The sequence below is a fragment of the Platalea leucorodia genome, assembly GCF_965183815.1.
Source record: "Platalea leucorodia genome assembly, chromosome: 11".
Classification (NCBI taxonomy): Eukaryota; Metazoa; Chordata; class Aves; order Pelecaniformes; family Threskiornithidae; genus Platalea; species Platalea leucorodia.
In genome coordinates this window covers 4,012,606-4,030,329 of record NC_138833.1, presented here as the reverse complement: position 1 = coordinate 4,030,329, position 17,724 = coordinate 4,012,606, and the positions used below count along the sequence as shown (strand labels likewise).

Here is a 17,724-nt window from a genome sequence, read left to right as displayed (position 1 = left end):
TCCTAGAGATGCATTTATGTGCAATTAAGTTCATATATTCATTAGGAAGGACACCTCCCCCCAGTCCCAAAAACCAGGAGCTGCTAATTTCTACATCAATTTACAATATAGTTTAACTGGCAGATGGAATTCTACTTATAACTACTAACAAACTGCCACTGATAAACAAATGACTGAACAAATGTTTAATGTTGATAACTGAGTTTTCATAGCAACAAAACATATTAGCATTGATAAGTGCATTTTAAAAAAGAGGTATTACAGAAGCTTTCTTTTATTTATCTTGTTATTTCTATATGAAGTTGCACTAAGTAGTAGGAGGAGAAAAAACGTGACCCAGAGCTACCATTTTTAAAGGAATCGGTCAGAGACATGATCAGATTCCAAATTTTTTCAAAAGCAATACAATCTAAGAACTAAATTTAAAATTTAAAATCTAATGATGAATTCCTGCTCCTTTCAAAAAGGTCCACACACTTAAGTCCTCATACAAGCAGAGTTCATTTTAATGTAAGATGGAGGGGGGGGGGGGGTTGTTTGTGAGGCTTTTTTTGTTTGTGTTTGTTGTTGTGTTTTGGTTTTTTTTTTTTTTAAACTATAGATACCATTTATAACATTAGGGCAGCTTCTATACTTTACTTTGTTTATACCTTTTACCTTTTCGAGGTAAAGGCAAATAGGCTTTTAGCCAACTGGCAATTGGTCAGCTGGCCAAAAGGCATAATGCTTGCCTGCAGAACCAATGCAAGTTCACAGTAAGACTTACTTATTACATGGAGATGTAAAGTTAAGGGGTAAGCAGAAATGTAAACAAACCTGAAAAAGAACATGTATTTTCTCTTTGCTGCAGCATCCTATTTGGGCCTCCCCTTGGATCCTAGCATCTCAACTCCATTAGGGAAAAGCAAGGACTATGTCAGTGACATAAGATTCTGGAAATCTGGATCTAGATCTCAACGGTATGGCATACTTCTGTGTTAGCTTATGCAAGTCACATAGAGCTACGTCTAGGCATCTGTGTCTTAAAGTACCTACCTAGTTTAAAAAAAAAAAAAAAAAAAAGGTTTAACAGCTCTACACAACTCGCTATCCTCTTTTGTAAGGATTTCCCAGTTCCAGAGAGGAGGTTATGAAGATGAGTTCATGAATGATTACCAGGGAATCAGTGGCCAAGTTCAAGACTGAGTACTCATATATCATTATTGTACCGTAAGTTTTACAAGAATTGATGTTTTTGTATGAATGTTAACCTCCAGAATCTCACCATAAACTGCCATATTAAGTGTTGGGGAAACAGAATCCAGTTTTCATATTTGTAAAGTACAAGTTGAAAAACAACTCTTGAAGCTCAAAAGCTGTCCCAAACCCCACACTTATGGCTAAGTTTGTGATTGCTACAGTGTTTCACCTGTTATTTTTGTCCCCTGGGGGTTGGTAGTGCCCTTACTTAAATACAGATCCATTAAAATCAGATTCTCACTAATCTTCTTGAGGAACCTTCATCACATGAGCTTAGAGTAAAATTTACCATAGGGAGAAAAATATTCATACGAACACTGGACTTTTAAACCTCTCTCCATATGCGTACCAATACAGCTTTAGCCTGACCTAGCAAAAGAGCATTTTGTGTGATGGTTTAAATCAAGTATTTCTCCTTGCTCTGTTGACGTAAGGAATCTAATAGAAGCAGTGTAGCTGCTTTAAAGACCTCCTGTTCTCTCTTCCAGACATGAAAGAAATAAACACCACTTGAAGATGTGGGGGGACAGGAGAAGGAAGGAAAAAGAGAGATCTATGTGTTCAGTTATTGCAAATTTTTCCAGACTATTATTAGTAAGTACTCTAATGGAAGTGCCTAGCTACCTTTTAAAAAGAGAAAAAAAAAAAAAAAAAAAAGTCCCAAGTTCCTGTAAGAAGCTCACATGGGTGTGCATAGGCACATGCCTGTGCACACTTAAGTTAAAATGAGTAACAGTAACAATTAGGGAAGAGATCTTTGCTGGCTATTTCCTATTTAATTTTGTACTTCATCATCCTTATTGGTAAATTGCTTTTCTCATGGAATTCTTGATAAGTAGTTTCCATGTATCTTACAATGTACTAGATTATATTCATGACAACAATTTTCAAAAAAAGCAAACACGTATATACATACTTCTAGAAGCATTCTTCATTCTCACAGGCTTATCTACAAATTCACAATGCAGTCAAAACCCTGTATTTACATCCAAGGTCAACAAAACACTTGAAAACATGCATGCAGTTTGTTTGTTTGCTTTCATGAAGGATACAAGATCATGTGGCTAGAACTAAGCATAAACTTACATAGTTTATTAAATACATTCTTTTCTACAAGAACTGACCTTGTGTTTGAACTAAAAATGTTTGGACATTGAACTGCTTGAGTCCTGACAGCTCCAGTGAGCAAAGTAAGTTATTCTCCTATGGAAGATAGTTACTCTATAAATCGGCCACATTTCCATAAGACAGGCTAGGTCTTTCACTAACATGAACGCAAAACCTGTATTTTACTGCTGTTAAACGTGCTTCCACTTAAGCTTCCTCAAGCAGTACTCCAGTAGCATACAGACAGCACACAACAGAACATTACAAAATAACCACACAATGAAATGTACTAGTAATGCCATTTTGTGCAGAGATATAAATAACTGATTTCCAGCCCATTTTTTTATACTGTCACCATTACAGAGAAAACAACTAATCAGAGCTTTCGCTCAGTCTTACCCAAGGAAGTCAAGTCAAGTTTAATCACTGAAAACCTCTTGATCCCTTACTTCTCTACTCTACTAGAAATGTGGATCATTCTTCTCTTTGGTTTAGGTCTAGGATTTCATTAGCCTGCATGCACACACATACTCATGTCTGTGACTTAAAACTTGCAAGGTAATAGTAAAGAACATTCAACGCATTGTATTGTTTCAGTGATGCTGAATCCCCCTCCCCACAACGCCGGGAAAACGCATTGACAGCGTTATCTAGAACATGGAGCGTCACGACAGCAAATTATGGGGAAATAAAGCAGCAAAAGACTACAACAGTACTCAGGCCTCTTAAAGGGATTACTGGCCAGGAATACTCATTGACTACATATCCTTTGGAGCTAAACGAAAGCCTCTAGCTAGGCAAAAGAGCTAATGACCACTTTCTCCTACCAACATCCTTCCGTATTTTACATCTAACAAAGACTTTCTCTTTTCCAATTATCAAGATGGCATGAACACAGAACTAATTTTTCCAACCTTTTGTTTTTGTTTCTTCTGTTTCAGACCTGAAGAAAGACTGTGTCTGAAAGCATCTTTTTTCAGTTATATCGGCTGGTTTAATAAAACATACCACCTTTTTCCCCACAAACCTTGTTTCAATAATACCTTTGAATCTTTCTCTTACACCACAACCACTATAAAAGTAGAACAGCACTGTGAGGCCCTTCATCCCTCCCCAACCACCATTCCCTAGACTGCGATCTGTTCACTGCTCAGAGGAAATACAACAGAGTAGCACAAAGGCTAGAACAGAGGCAGAGCTTACAAGAGAATCCCTTGTGTCTTATATTGTTTATACTTAACTTCCCAGCATCCAATTTACAACAAGAAATGAAACCGGTGTGGTAAAAGAAGCGTCATGATCAGACACAATTTTACTGGTGAGAGGCACGAGTTAAAGACCTTGCACAAGCATAAGCTACATGTAACATCCTGGCAGGGTGAAGGAAAACGTGATGCTATTGCTGGTATGAATTATAAAACCACCTAAATACTGCTTTTTGCGCATAACTGAATACATGTGATAGCATCATTATAAATTAAAATTGTTTATGACCTCCATTTGGTCCAAACACTACAACCTTACTCACTATATGCATGGCTGAACAAATTTATCTATGACTGCTGGTGTTACACAATAGAAGAAATAGCCACGTGTCGTGCAAAGGAAACAAAGAGAAAATACAAGCAGAGGCTTCTTCAGCAGAAGCATCTTGTAATTTGGCTCTGAGTCATACGGATTTCTTAATGGAAAATAATCTTCGATTCTTATCATTGTCAACTCAGTAAGTGATAATAACTAATACCTAAGTTGTTATTTGTTTATACAGTTAATTTTTAGTTATCTCTATTTCATAAAATAAGTGTTAATATATTGTGAAATCAGTCATTTCATGAATGAATGGAAATTCAAAGTACCTTTGTAAATTTTGCCTGACAGAAGAATTAAAAGAGGAGATAATCAGTATGTTCCTGGTTATTTGGGAATACTAATTCCAAAGGACATGTAATTGCCCCCATTGTATTTACTTGTAAAACCATAGAGGAATATGCATTAAAATAACATTTCAAAATTCAGGCTTCTGTGGCGCCAACTTGTACTACTGTCTGCTTGGTACATTTCTGTTTAGAATTTTTGCTCCAACTATAGCTCTGAATTCAGACACACAAGCTAAGGCCTTTTAAGACTGTCATCGGTACATCAAACAATTCCTGAAGTATCTCCCCCAGAAGACTTACATTTTTTAAAACAGCAGTAAACTGATTACCTTCATCTGTGCCTAAATGGTTCATGTGAACCTCCTGTGCCTCAACCAACATTAGGGATGGAAAGAATAGCTTACCTACAAGGTACAGGTGTGCCTGCCATGACTTCTTCCTCTAACATGGGCTGAGAGCTCCATCCCGCTGTATAGATACGTTCTGCTTGCAAACACAAAGGCCAGCTTCCAGAGGAGAGCTGTACAGCTTGTAAAGGATTTTCTTCACTACTAGATAATTTAAGTTCTCTACATGAAGTACAAATCTACACTGAGTCAATAGAGTACATAGCTTCAGAGAGCATACAATTTATTTTAAAATACTGGGCAACACCCTTAAAAACTGAAGAAAGCCTAGTTTTACTGCCCAGTCCTCTGAATTAATATGCAACATTCATGCCTTAAGTATACCCTTGAGCATTCAGTACTTCTCTGAGCCACAGCTTCGAAGATGTGTTGGTTTCCTATGCGCTAACTTGACCTATATTCAGGCTGATTTCTATTCTGAGACTATTTCTGCTGTGAATTCAATTCCAGATGCTATATACGTTGCTTTGCTACACCTACGATACAGATGCCAAAAAGCGGAAGGATGTCAACAAATTAAAAGGCCACTGCTGTTGTTCGCTAATAACCAGGGCTTGTCAAAAACCATGCTTTTTTGTGAGCTGATCTTGGCACAAGTGTATTTCCTTGATAATGTGGAAGCACAGAACCAAATCTAGAAACCTCCTTAAATTATTTGTTGTTATGCTAGGGTCCAAAGACCTGCTGACTTGCCTGGAGCTGAGCTTGATCTGTGCCATGTGCCAAGGATGCCTAAAACTCTTTCAGATGGGGAAGGCTTCCCTAAAAAGGGAAAATAAGCCTGCAAGAGAAGGAGGAAGGGAGAAAGTTATTAAAGAACAAAGTTCCAAGAGGAAAACAGAAAAATGGCTCTCCATCTCTAATATAGGGCACAGCAGAGGAAATGGAAAACAGGGACAAAGGTCTTTCTTTTTAACACTTGCTCCTGTTTACTCGTGTCCTGATCCACAATTTTTGCACCAAAACTCCTGTTTTCACATTTATAGTGCAAAGGTCTTACGGGATTGGGTCTTACCCTACTAGTAACACCTGACCATTAAATGCTTCAAACTGTTTCATGTAATGATCAGTGGAATAGTCATATACTATAATAGAACACCTAAAATTCCACTTACCTCATGAAACAAAATTGTAAAGCCCTCTAAGTCTATCAGGTCAGCTGGAAGACCCCTAGAGAATTCCAAAGACTTCCATTTCTGCATGTTTATAACAGACCCATGATGAACAGTTAACTTTACACCAACAGCTACCACAGTAGTGATAATGTGAGAAACACTGGAGAGACTGCTATACAAACAATGCCATAACAACAGTATGCAAAAACAACCACACAATCCCTACTCGGTGCCTGTGTATGTGTGGAGTCCTACTTACAACACGAGTCAAGAGGTTTTTTCATTAAACAGTTCCATGCTGTATCTATACTATGACTCAAGCAAATGAGCAGATAAGAAAAAGGGTGGGTAGTTTCAAGTAAGTCTGGTTTACTATCTGTCTGTTGTGGTTCAGAATATAGAGTAAAATTCCACCAAGGCGGCTTGACATGGCATATAAAAGCACCCTTAAAACACTTTTCTTGGCATGCCATCAGCTCTCATCAGACATAGGATATTGGTTTTGATGAACCTTTGGTATGAACCAGAACAGCTGTTCCTGTCTTTATCCCTGTCACACCACTAACAGAGAATGCATAGTGAAGCAAAAGACTAAAAAAAAAATTGGTAAATGTAAAGTACTGATTAGAATGTTGAGAACAGCAAGAACTTGACATGATTGACTCCTGAGAACTTTAAGACACAGTATTTTAAGCAAATTGTTAAAAAGCGACAGAAATGTTCAAAAAAGCATATGTATATTAGAAGTTCTATAAAAAGCAAAGATGACATTACATTAGAAATGAATAAAACAAAAAAAAAAGCATTTATTTTTAGTTTTAAGACAACTGTTTCACAGTTCTCAAACGCAACCAGATCACATTATAAATAGCAAGACGTGGCTTTTTAGCCATGTTCATTCTCATATCCATAAGTAACTTGCTGTATTTAAAAATAAACAAAATTTAATACTAACATTCAATATTTTTTTCCTATATCTTGTTTTTCTTTAGAAGATACAGATTTTGATTCCATGGAAACTCAATTGAGACCGTGTCATTTCTTCCACTCAGCTGACTAAAAGAACTGGTGAACTATCTGCCTGTTATCTAAAATGTTCTTCAACTTTATGAAGTCAGAGACACTAGAGCAAAAACTTTCCAGCAAATAGTTTCTGACAAAGTGAAAAAAGTAGTTAGCAAAGAAGTGCTAACTAGTTTTACTTTTAATATCTTTCAGCCAACCAGTTTATTACAACCATTGTCATTTTTTGACATTCTCTCTCCTATGACAATCACGGAAGCAATTCAAAACTTTACTTACCAGCCAACTCTCTTTTACAATAATCTCATTCTTACTTGTGAAATCTGGAACAAAACAGTACAATTTCAGATGCTGAATACCTAAAAAAATCTCTGGAAGCTGCCAGGAATAGATATGAACTACTCTATACAATATGACGGAGTCACCACACACATTCCCTGGAAAGTACTCGTCTTAATGCACAACACCAAAAGCATGACATTTAAGGGGTCCAATCTTGGAAAAAATCCAGAGAGACCATCTTATAAACACTGGAATTGTTCAGTAACCTCCATTTCTTCTTTCCCTGAATCTCCTGGTTTCTTTCTTTAGGGCTTTTTAAAACACGCTTCCTCTCTCAGTGCCTCAGTACCCCTACCTATGAAGAGAATCTAGAGATAACAACTGGTTTGTAAGGGTACTTTGAAAACTACTGTTGAAGAGATCAGAGAGGGGTATCAACACATTAAAAAAAACCCAACCAAAACAAACCAACTTTTTTCCCCCAAATACCCCATTTTTCTCCATTAAAACTGTGATTATTGACCTCAATGGGAAAACGTTTGGCACCCTGATGGAATTTTACGTAACCTTACTCCTTATTCATGATAGCTCTTCTACTGATTAAGGCTCCACAGTTAATATAATAATGTAAAGTAATACCACGCTGTTGTGATTTTTTTTTTTTTAGTATAAAGGATATGACTGCAGTCATGCAATGCCGAAGTCATAAAGGGTGTTTTAAACATTCTGTTGCCCTGTTTATCTCTATCACATCACCTGTTTTTTGTCTCAACTCTAACAGATTTTCTGTTAACCAAATTCACAGAGCATTAATTGTCATCAACCGATACATGTTCATGACAAAGAAAAAAAGAAGTGTTAAAAAACATATAGTACTGGGAGTTTCATTTTAAAAATACTTCTCAGTTTGATACGAATTAGCCAAACCCATTCTATCATCATAGGTAACATCTGATTCAAGGCCTAAGTAGTTCCAACACATCTTCTGGTGTTCACCAGAATGGAAACCTTTCTTCATGCTTGTCAAGAAGTCCTTTAAGACCAACGAAAGGCTATTATTGAAATACTTTCAACATCTGCTGACGTTTAAAGCTCACAAGACAAAGTGTTTACCGTAACGGTGGCAGGAAGAAACGCTAGCCCAGGATAAGCCACCTGACACTGAAGACACGTCTGCGTTTCTCCTACATGCGCTACGAAGCACCGTCCACGCAACACCCGTTCGCAGCCCCGCGCCTCGGGAGCTCCCCACGCACTGCCGGGCGGCAGGCAGCGAGCCCCGGGCCGAGCCCCGGGCCGCCCCCGGCTCCCCGCCCTCCGCCGCCCCTCAGGAGCCTGCCTCGCGCCCAACGGCCGCCCGCGCGCCCAACGGCCGGGCGGGCCCCGCCCCAGGCGGGCAGCCCGGGCCCCGCCGGGTCAGGCCGGCGCTGGGGGGAGCGGAGCCCTCACAGGCCGTGCTGCGACACCCGGCGCCCAGAGCACAGCGGAAAGGCGGCTGCTGTCCAGGCACGCACGCAGCGCCTTGCCCGGCGTTCGCCGTAGCTGCGCAGGTGGCACCTCCACAGGGGGCGGGAGGTGCCACGCCAGGCACTTTAATCTCTCACGGCGCTGACTGAAACTCTTTTGAAAAGGCGGCGCCTCTCCGGATAAAGGTGCTCGGGCCACAAGACCCCGAGGCTGACTCCTCCCGCCCCCCGCCTCTCCTCCCCCAGCCCCGGCCGCTGTAGCGTTCCTCTGAATCCAGCAGCTCTTTAAAGAGGGAGAAAAGGGAGCATAAAAAAGGAAGACAGAAAGAAATAAATCCTAAGTTTTGGGTTGGTTGTGGGTTTTTTGTCAGATTTTCGGGTTTTCTGGGGAGAGGGGTTATACTTGTTCTTCTTTTTACCTCAGACTTAGACACCGAACCCGCACAGGCACCCTCGCCCCTCAGCAAACCCCCAGCCCTCAGCGAGGCGGGAGCTGCCAGCCGCGGCCGCCGCCCGGCCGGAGCGGAGCCGCCCTCCCCTCCCCACCCAGCAGGGGGGCGGCCCGGCCCCCTCCCGCCACCGCCCTCCCGGAGGGGCGGCCTCCCTCCCCCCGAGGGCGCCGGGGAACGGCCCTCTCCCGCTGCGCCCGCGGAGCAGCCCCCGGGGAGCGGACGGCGCCCGGCCCCCCGCCCGGCCCCCTCTGGGCGGTCCCCCGGTAGGACGGAGCACAGACCTGCGGGCGGGGCGGGAGCCCCCCGGTCGCTGCCTCCCGGTCGCTCGGCGCCGGCCGCCGCCCCGCCGCGGGTCCCGCTCCGCGGGGGCGCCCCGCCGCCTCCCCCCCGCGCCGCCCGCGCGGCGCCCGGCCAGGGCGGCGGTTGGGCGCGCGGGCGGCGGTTGGGCGCGCGGGCGGCCGTTGGGCGCGAGCCGCCGCAGGCTGCTGAGGGGCGGCACGGGCGGGGCGGGGTCCCTGCCCCCGGGGCGGTGGCGGTGCCTCTCGCTCGGGACGGCGCCCCCGCCCCGCCGGGCAGGGCCACGCCGCGCCGCCGCCGAGCTCCGCACCCACCTGCAGGGCGTTTGCAGCACCGAGGGTCGCTTTGGAAGAAGAGGAGGTGAACGTCCCGCGCCGCGGGACGGGGGCAGGGCAAAGCCGAGAAGTTCCGCGGCGGCCGCGGCCCGCCGGCCGGCCGGACCCCCGTAGCGTCCGGGCACCGGCAAACGCCCGATGCTGGACCGGAGAGACAGCGGAACTGCGGGCGCCTCCCCGGGCGGCCCTTGTGAGGAGAGGTGAGGAGGGAGAAGAGCGGTGTTTGATGTGAACCAGAACTGACAACGCCCGGACGCAGAAGGAGCTCCAGAACGAAGAGAGCAGAGATCCTTTGGACACCGGTTGCGGCTGTGATGTGCAAGGAATACCTGAAGAGCTCGGCAGGGCTCGCTGATCAAAAAGAGATGCCAAAGGGCTCACACTAATGGCAATTCTGTCTAGCCACAGTCATCAACGTGACAAGGCTGATGCTGCAGGTGCCTGCAGAAACAGGTCTTTTATTTTCTTAGAAAGTCAGGTATAGACTGGGGGCTTTGCTCATGCATAAAAACCAAAATTAGCACAACTGATAGCTGCTAGTAATGTGAACAATTAAGGTGTCTAGTTTTCACCTTAAATTAACAATTTTAAACACAGGATTGCAGTGCATTTTTAACTACACTGCTGCTGAATGAAAAAAAACTATTTTTTACACGAGTCCAAGCAGAACTGGAAGCTTTAAATTAAGTTATAATCAAATAAAACCTTATTAAAATTTAGTCCCCCAGTTACAATTCAGCAAAACCAAAAAACCATTAAAAAGCGCACACAAAAAAAAGAGTAGGAAATTGAACAACAGAGGGAGACAGGGACACGCAGAATCAGTACGTATTCCAAAGAACAATATGCAAACATGGAAATGTTTTTGCTCTGGCTACGAAGGCCTCACTCGATATTCGAGTGTTTCACTCTTGAAGCAAAGCACTTCCTTGGAATCTTACCTCAGCCAGCTCCCTTGTGGCCTCGAAGTACCCTGAAGTTATTTCCACGCGTGTGTATCATACTTTTGCGTATGGCTATCCCGGATTCTAGACGTGCAACCTACCATCCATTGTACGCAGATGACCCTTATGTATATGGGCCATAAGGGACAGGAGCGCGCTCTCTTTACCAGTGCAAACCCGCATTGCCATTGCATCACCTACACGTTCCTAGGAAAGGATCGTTATTCTAGGCAGTAAAAGAAAAAAAAAAAAACCAACAACAACCAACAACCCTTCTTGGAAAAGGCAGAAATGAGAGCCCCGACTGAACTGCCACCGCTCGGTCTGCCTGCACAGGTGACAGATGCTACTTACTCCCCTACCAACAGGCACCGAGTGGAAAGGGAGGTTGCATCTCTTTCGTTTATTAAGTGGATAATGACTGCATATGCTGTCCTGCAGCCAAACAACAAATAAAAATTATAATGTACAGGCCAAATAACTTCCTTGGAATCTAGACACATTACTATGCATAATTCCCTTCCTAATGGTTATAAACAGACCAGAGCAATAGACAAAAATAACATTCTACACAGAAGCATGATTATAATCAACTATGTATGACATTTCTGTGCCATTTGGGTTAACTTTCAACAGCATTCTAACATAGCTTTTCATTTTTCAGGTAATATCTTGCTTCGGTAATTTTATTTCGAAGTAGAAAACACCACCTAAGGTCACAACTACTAATACAGTGATAGAAGTCACCCCAAATACCAAAAAAATGTATTTCTTATTTGCAATAGGCACCCCCAAAAAACCACAGTGCTAGTACTGCCACCTTATTTCTAGTGTGATGACTAGAAAATAAAATGTAAACAATATTTTTATTGTTCAGACAAATTACATTGAACTCCTGAGAGTCAGTGTGTCAAAGCATGCAAAATCCAGGACGGAAATAGAGCTTTGGAGATCAAATTGCATCTCAGGTTGTGATTCACTGCTGGAACTTGGGAAAGACAATTATCTTTGATGTGGTCAATTTTTTCTGTTTATATAATGGTGGTAATGATACCTCATAAGGACCCATTTAAGGGTTTAATAAGTGATGTTTACGCAAAATTTTCAAGTTGCCAATTATGATTATTTAGCTAAGTGTTAACCTAATACATATGTAAGAAAACAATAGTAATGTATTCCCCAAGATGATTATGATCATCATTATTATTAATGCCACATGCACAAGTGCAGCCGTTCCTCACCTGCCGAGGCATGATGTTCGTATGACATTGCGGGAACCTGACAGGAAAGGCACGGCACGGCGCCTGCGCACGTTGCTTTGGCCAACTTAAAAGTCAGAATGCGTGGAAACTGTGCTAGAAAAGGAAATGCTGGAAGGAAACCATGCTAGCAGGCACAGTTCTGAAATGCCTTAAAAAGCCCCATTTAGAGTCAGCCTGAATCATTTTGACTTCGCCTTGTGACTTGCTAGTGAGGTCAAGGAGAAAGCAGCAGGAGTCCCAGCACAGCAACCGAGGAAGCAGCTGCGGCCACCCTGAGACAGAGGAAGTAGCGAGGAAGTAGCAGGAGTCCTGGCGAAAATGGGAGGACACAGAGAGCGAGCGGGGCAAAGAAATGTCATTGCCAGTTTTCTCAGGTAATGTTTTACCCAGAAAAGACTGGGAACCACTGCACTTGGTACAGTCCTCCTCAAAACAGAGCAAGGTTTTATTCTAGCAAATATGAATACATTAGGGAAACTAATAATTGAGAAGACTTTAGAAAGCCCCAGGAAAAGAAAAATCCTCTAAACAAGATTGAGCAACAAGTCTTTGAAAGAGGTCTTTTGTTCCCAGCACAATGCTCCCAAAATCTGCTGCTTCAGAACAGTATTCATTTAAGGGGGGGAAAAAAAAAAAAGGAAGAGATCGATAAAGGGAAAGCCAAGAACCCATTTTAAAGAAAAAGCACTTCAAATCATTTTCTTACTCTTCAGATTTTTTGCACCTATGCCTGGAGGTACGTTGCCCGCACTCCTGAACACGGGAGGTTCTTGGGCTTTACTGTTTGCACGGTTTTTACCCTAGCTGAAACAGCATTTCCTAACAGGGCCAGCACTATTTTGTAGTCAGCAAAAAAAATTCCATTGATTGGCCTGCCAGTGGCTAAGGGACAACACATCCTGTACGGTCTGTGCCGGTGCTTATGGGCAGCCAACCGGGGAAAATATATATACCTCTTAGGTGCAGCTCGCTGCTCAGAGCACATGTAATTCCAGCTGTGGGTAACAGCGAGTGTTCAGCTGCAGTTAGGAACGGTAAGTTCTCAGTTTCAAGCTGGGCAAAACCCCACGCCATCCATTTCCCAGAGGCGTTTTCAGAAAAGCCAGCTCTCTGCCTTTGGCCAGCAGCACCTTCCGCAGCGCGGGAGGAATGGGCAGAGGAAGGTACGGGCCGAGGCTTCTGAGGGGAGAGCAGAGACAAGACAGGGTCTTGTCATCCCCGGCATCCCGGGACGAGAGCACGTGGGGCTTGGCACTGCTGAGCTGGAGACCTGCCGCGACCCCTCAGGCTCACGGGGATGGACTGGCAGTGCTTGCATGATGGGATACGAGGATACTTAGGGCCACGACAGATCAGAATGAAGCTTCAACATAATAAGGATTTCCTTTACAAACAAAAAGGAGCTGCTATTAGCATATCAAACAAAAGCACAGGTTTCATTTTATTAAGCAGTGTAGAAAAAAACCCTTAATACCGACACTTCTGGCTCCTATAGTGGACTTTAGTATAGCCCTGAGGCTGTAACAATTATTGTCAGCTTTACTAAAGATAATAGCCCATCTACCTCTGCCCAGAAAAGGCAAGGCTCATGCTTCAGCTTGTCAGTCTGTTGCACCTAAAAATATCAACACTTTAAAATTATAATACATTCAAAGTATTTTATGACTCTTAAGGAATAGACACAATAGCAATAATAAAGAGGAAAAAGGAAATTCTAGGTTCTATAATGAAGACCAATGGCTTTAGAAATCAAACATTGTCACTGGCACATTTTTACTCTGAGAAAATCTGCTTCTCTGTCGGTCCTTCTCCGGAATATTTAGTCAGCTAGGTACACACAAATTTGTGTGAATCTCAAAGGTCTGAAATTCCTAAAAGTCTGACAAACCCCCTAAGATGAGTACAGAACAGGTACCAAAGTTGTTGTCCCTCTGACAGGAGGGTTTTGGCGCAATCCAAGAATCGCCTGTTCTGTTAGACCTGGCGCGTACTGACCCGCATCCGACCCGCTCCAAACCCGACAGCCTGCGCTCTGCTAACGAAGCGGCTGCGGGTAAGAAGAGGCAGGCGGAAAGAGAACTACTGGGAATGGGAACGGGGAACGGAGGGTGCTGCTGGCTGGTGATGCTCAGGTGCGGGTTGGTTTGGGGTTTTTTTTTTCCTATGTGCCAAAATCCTAAAATGCTATACGCTCCACTGACGTCAATAAGGCTCTAGCGATGTACACTAGTTTACAATGTTTAAAAGTTTTCATTTTTCTTTCTCTGATACTAGCACCATTTACCTCACTGTAATTAAGTCTCTACTAGAGTAAACTTGTTTCTAAACTCTCCTCAAAACCCTAAAACAGTTTCTGCAGCCTGTTATACACATAGCATATTTCTCAAAACAAAAATAAAATAACTAGCTTTAAAAAACCCCCAAATTATAATTAGCACGTATGTATTTTGGCTGCAGTCAGTAGTAAGAAATACAACTTACTGTAAGGCAAACTACAATTACACATATTCATGGCATTCAACATATTAAAATTAGATGGCAAATCTAAGATGAAAGTGACATTTAAGTGAATGATTTCCATAGTCTATGTCCCCATATGTTCTCCATGTTGAAATGCTGCCTCTCTGAAAATATCATACTGACATGGAAGCCCACAGAGATTCCTTTCGGGGCACTTAAAAGTTTTGTATTAATAACTAATGAAATACAATGACTTATTGCAATATTTTTATACACTGCCCTTCCTGCTTTGAAACTCGGTCCAAAACTACACCATGAATAGCAACGTCAGATGCTCCCCTGACGGGCCGTAGGGGTGTGGGCGCCGCCTTTCTTGCCTCCCCGGAGGTGGAGTATGTCACAGCCTCGGCACTTCCAGCCTCCCCCGTCTGCAAAGCTACTGAAAATATCTCCTATTCACACATGCTTTTTATGTGCCGTGGGACTAACAAAGGCAAAGCAAAACAAAACCCTATTTTTCAAGCATACATAAATAAAAACCTAGAAGTAGAAGAAATGTACACAAATAAATTCATCTGAAAGACATAATTTAAACAGCTCTAAGATTGGACTTCTAGTGTGTCTATCTGCTAGAAAATACAGTAAGGCGAGCAGTCAGTTTAGGTTTCACTGACTTGGAGGTAGCAGGCCCATTGACTTTAATGAGGCCAGGATTTCACTATGCATGTAATCCGGAAAAATTGCAGTAGTATTCTCGCAGGATAGGGCAGGGCAGGCTGCTACGTGATTGAAAGGGGTACATAAAAGCGTACCCAGTATGTCACCAAGACACACAAGCCATATTTTGATGGAATGAGAATCCAGCACAATACAGCGCTGTATATTGCATTGAAGGCTTTTTTGCTTTGGTCATTATTAGGATCTATTATTACTGTTTTTTATTAAAATTATACATAATTGTAATTGATAATGTGTTATTATATCCTCCTCTATGTCAGAAGTAATGAATGTCCTAAATTAAGCAAAAAACCAAACCGGTAGGTGAATGCAGGGTTGTTCACACTGTGATTTATGGCGGGGAAGTATTTCTCATCCTATGGACTGTTTTAAGACAAGAAGGCAGGGCGACATTTTCTAAGTTTTTTATCAAAATTAACATTAGAAGTTTGGGGTTTGCTTTTGTTTGAATCACAAATTAGAAAGGGATCCAATAGGTTAAAAAGTATAGAGTTGTACTTTATTAATTTAAATTTTCAAAAGTAGTCATTTAAGTATGTACATTTTCCAGTAGTTCGTAGGTGCTACGGATCTGGGAAGGCTGCGGCATAGGTGCAGCTCACTCAACCATATGCTGCTTTCCTTAAGTAACCCATTATACAAAAAAATAAATATCTTGTGACAGATTGTTTTGACAGCTAAAAAAGATTTAAATTTTTTGAATGCATTTGACTGAAAGGCAAAAATGTTAGATAGATGTTAATGTAACAGATGTCTAGTTTTGCATCATCAGCCTGAAACAGGCAATTTCTAGCAAGTCTCCTTGCTGTATCACAACATGAAATCCTATGAATTCCATACGGATATGCCTTTCACAAACTTCAAATGAGCCATTCTCATTCAAAGGCAAGTAAAATTGTTGTGAGAAGATGGTACCACCTGGTTGTAATTCTGATCAAGCAAGTAAACACATCCAGGGATAATAAAACTGATACACTATCATTTACATTACAGTCTGGAATAAAAGAACATTATTCGTGACTATATGTTAAAAGCATTAATTTACGTGAGAGAAATCAACTAGATGGTCTCCTAAAACCCATACAGAGTCTTGCAAATCTAATTATCATATGGCTAAACAGGAACCTAGGATTTTTTTTTAAGCTTTGCTTTGCATATCTTAAAAGGTTTTTATGTTGACTATATCGTCATACTCCATATATCTATGTATGTGTATATATATCTGCAAAAGAGTTTAATTCTGGTTTTGTACTGGTCGTAGAAGAAACTGAAATAACTATAGCTTAACTAAAGCTGTTGTTGCTAGCACCATTACCTACAATCTTAGGAAGCTTTGGGATTCAATCATCATCATAAAAACCATTTTGATGGTTTCATGGCTTCAGTGGGTTATACTGCATAAAGTAAGTTTAGCACAGTGCGAAATTTTCCTAAAAACGGTACAAGACAGTTGGCTATATCCATTTTGGATCTCACAAGTGGCAAAAACCATTCTGTGCATTTTTATGTTGAATTTGCATATAGTATCATTGTTCCCATTTTACAGAGTAGGAACAGAAAATAAAGAGATTGAATTACATGGGAGATCCGGAACTACTTACTACCGATTTAGAAAAGATCCTAACATTCATAACTGACAAGCTCAAAAATCTGTTGCTGAAATATAATGTCTGTTTGTTAATGCTACCTGATCTCTAAATAATGAGGATCAACGATATTTACCTACTTAATAGGAATATTATGAGACAAATCTAATTCATGAAAGGGTACTTAAAATCACGCATTCTGATTTATATGCTTATATAAATTGCATTTACCTGTTCTAGTTGTGATCTACATATTGGGGCAAGCCAGTGTATTTGTGACATTGAATCCAGACTTAAAATCTGCAATTTTGAAAATGGGAAACGTGCTTCTCCAGGAACAACATTCAGCTGCTCCAGATTCTTTATCAAGTTTGTCACCTTTTACTAAGTAAACACCTGTTATTTCATGACCCTGCCTCAGTTTTAACTCTTTTTTAAAGAAGTATTTGTGTTGGATCTTTTCAGTTTTTCTGGTAATTGGGAATATGTCCCATTGTTTGATTAAGAAATAATATGGCAACACATAATTTCTACAAGCTGAATAGTATTAATGATAACTCAAAGAATTCTGGAAGACAAAATAATTTTTTTTTCTTTGTTTTAACATAAACAGAATAAAAAAATTCTAAGTACATTCAGATTATTCAAAAACAACCTTCTCAAGAATCAAAATTGAGGAGTCGAGATAAAGGAATGGAGTTTCTTTCCCAGGTGAAGCCACCCCCTGAAGTGACTTAAAAAAGGTTTTGAAATTTATGGAAATGCTTTTACAGGGCCACTTTTTACAACAGAGAAAGATTAAAAACACATACCTTAAATACGTTATGTCACTACATCAAGCACAAAATATCTTTTTTTTTTTTTTAGTATATCTTTACAATTGGAAGGAGAAAGATGAAATAAAACGTGGAAATGAAGTTTTCCCACAAGTAGTAAATCATCGCGGGATACCAAGAATCTGCTAATGATTCATACTTACGGTCTGGTCATTGCTGCTTTGTATACACATCTTCGATTTTTTGACCTTGCTAATTAGGCTGCGTGGAAATACCATGAAATGGTTGAGACAGATGTCAAACATCTGCAAAACCTACCATAAGCTGATGTTTACAAGCTTGATTCCATCTGCTTAAC

General features: G+C 41.6%; 1 protein-coding gene across 4 annotated transcripts in view; it reads right to left on the bottom strand.

The window, feature by feature from the left end:
* Positions 1 to 17,724, bottom strand: part of TENM2 (teneurin transmembrane protein 2) — a gene marked incomplete at its 5' end in the record, with an annotated part of 535,531 nt that overhangs the window by 373,929 nt on the left and 143,878 nt on the right. The window lies entirely within an intron of this gene.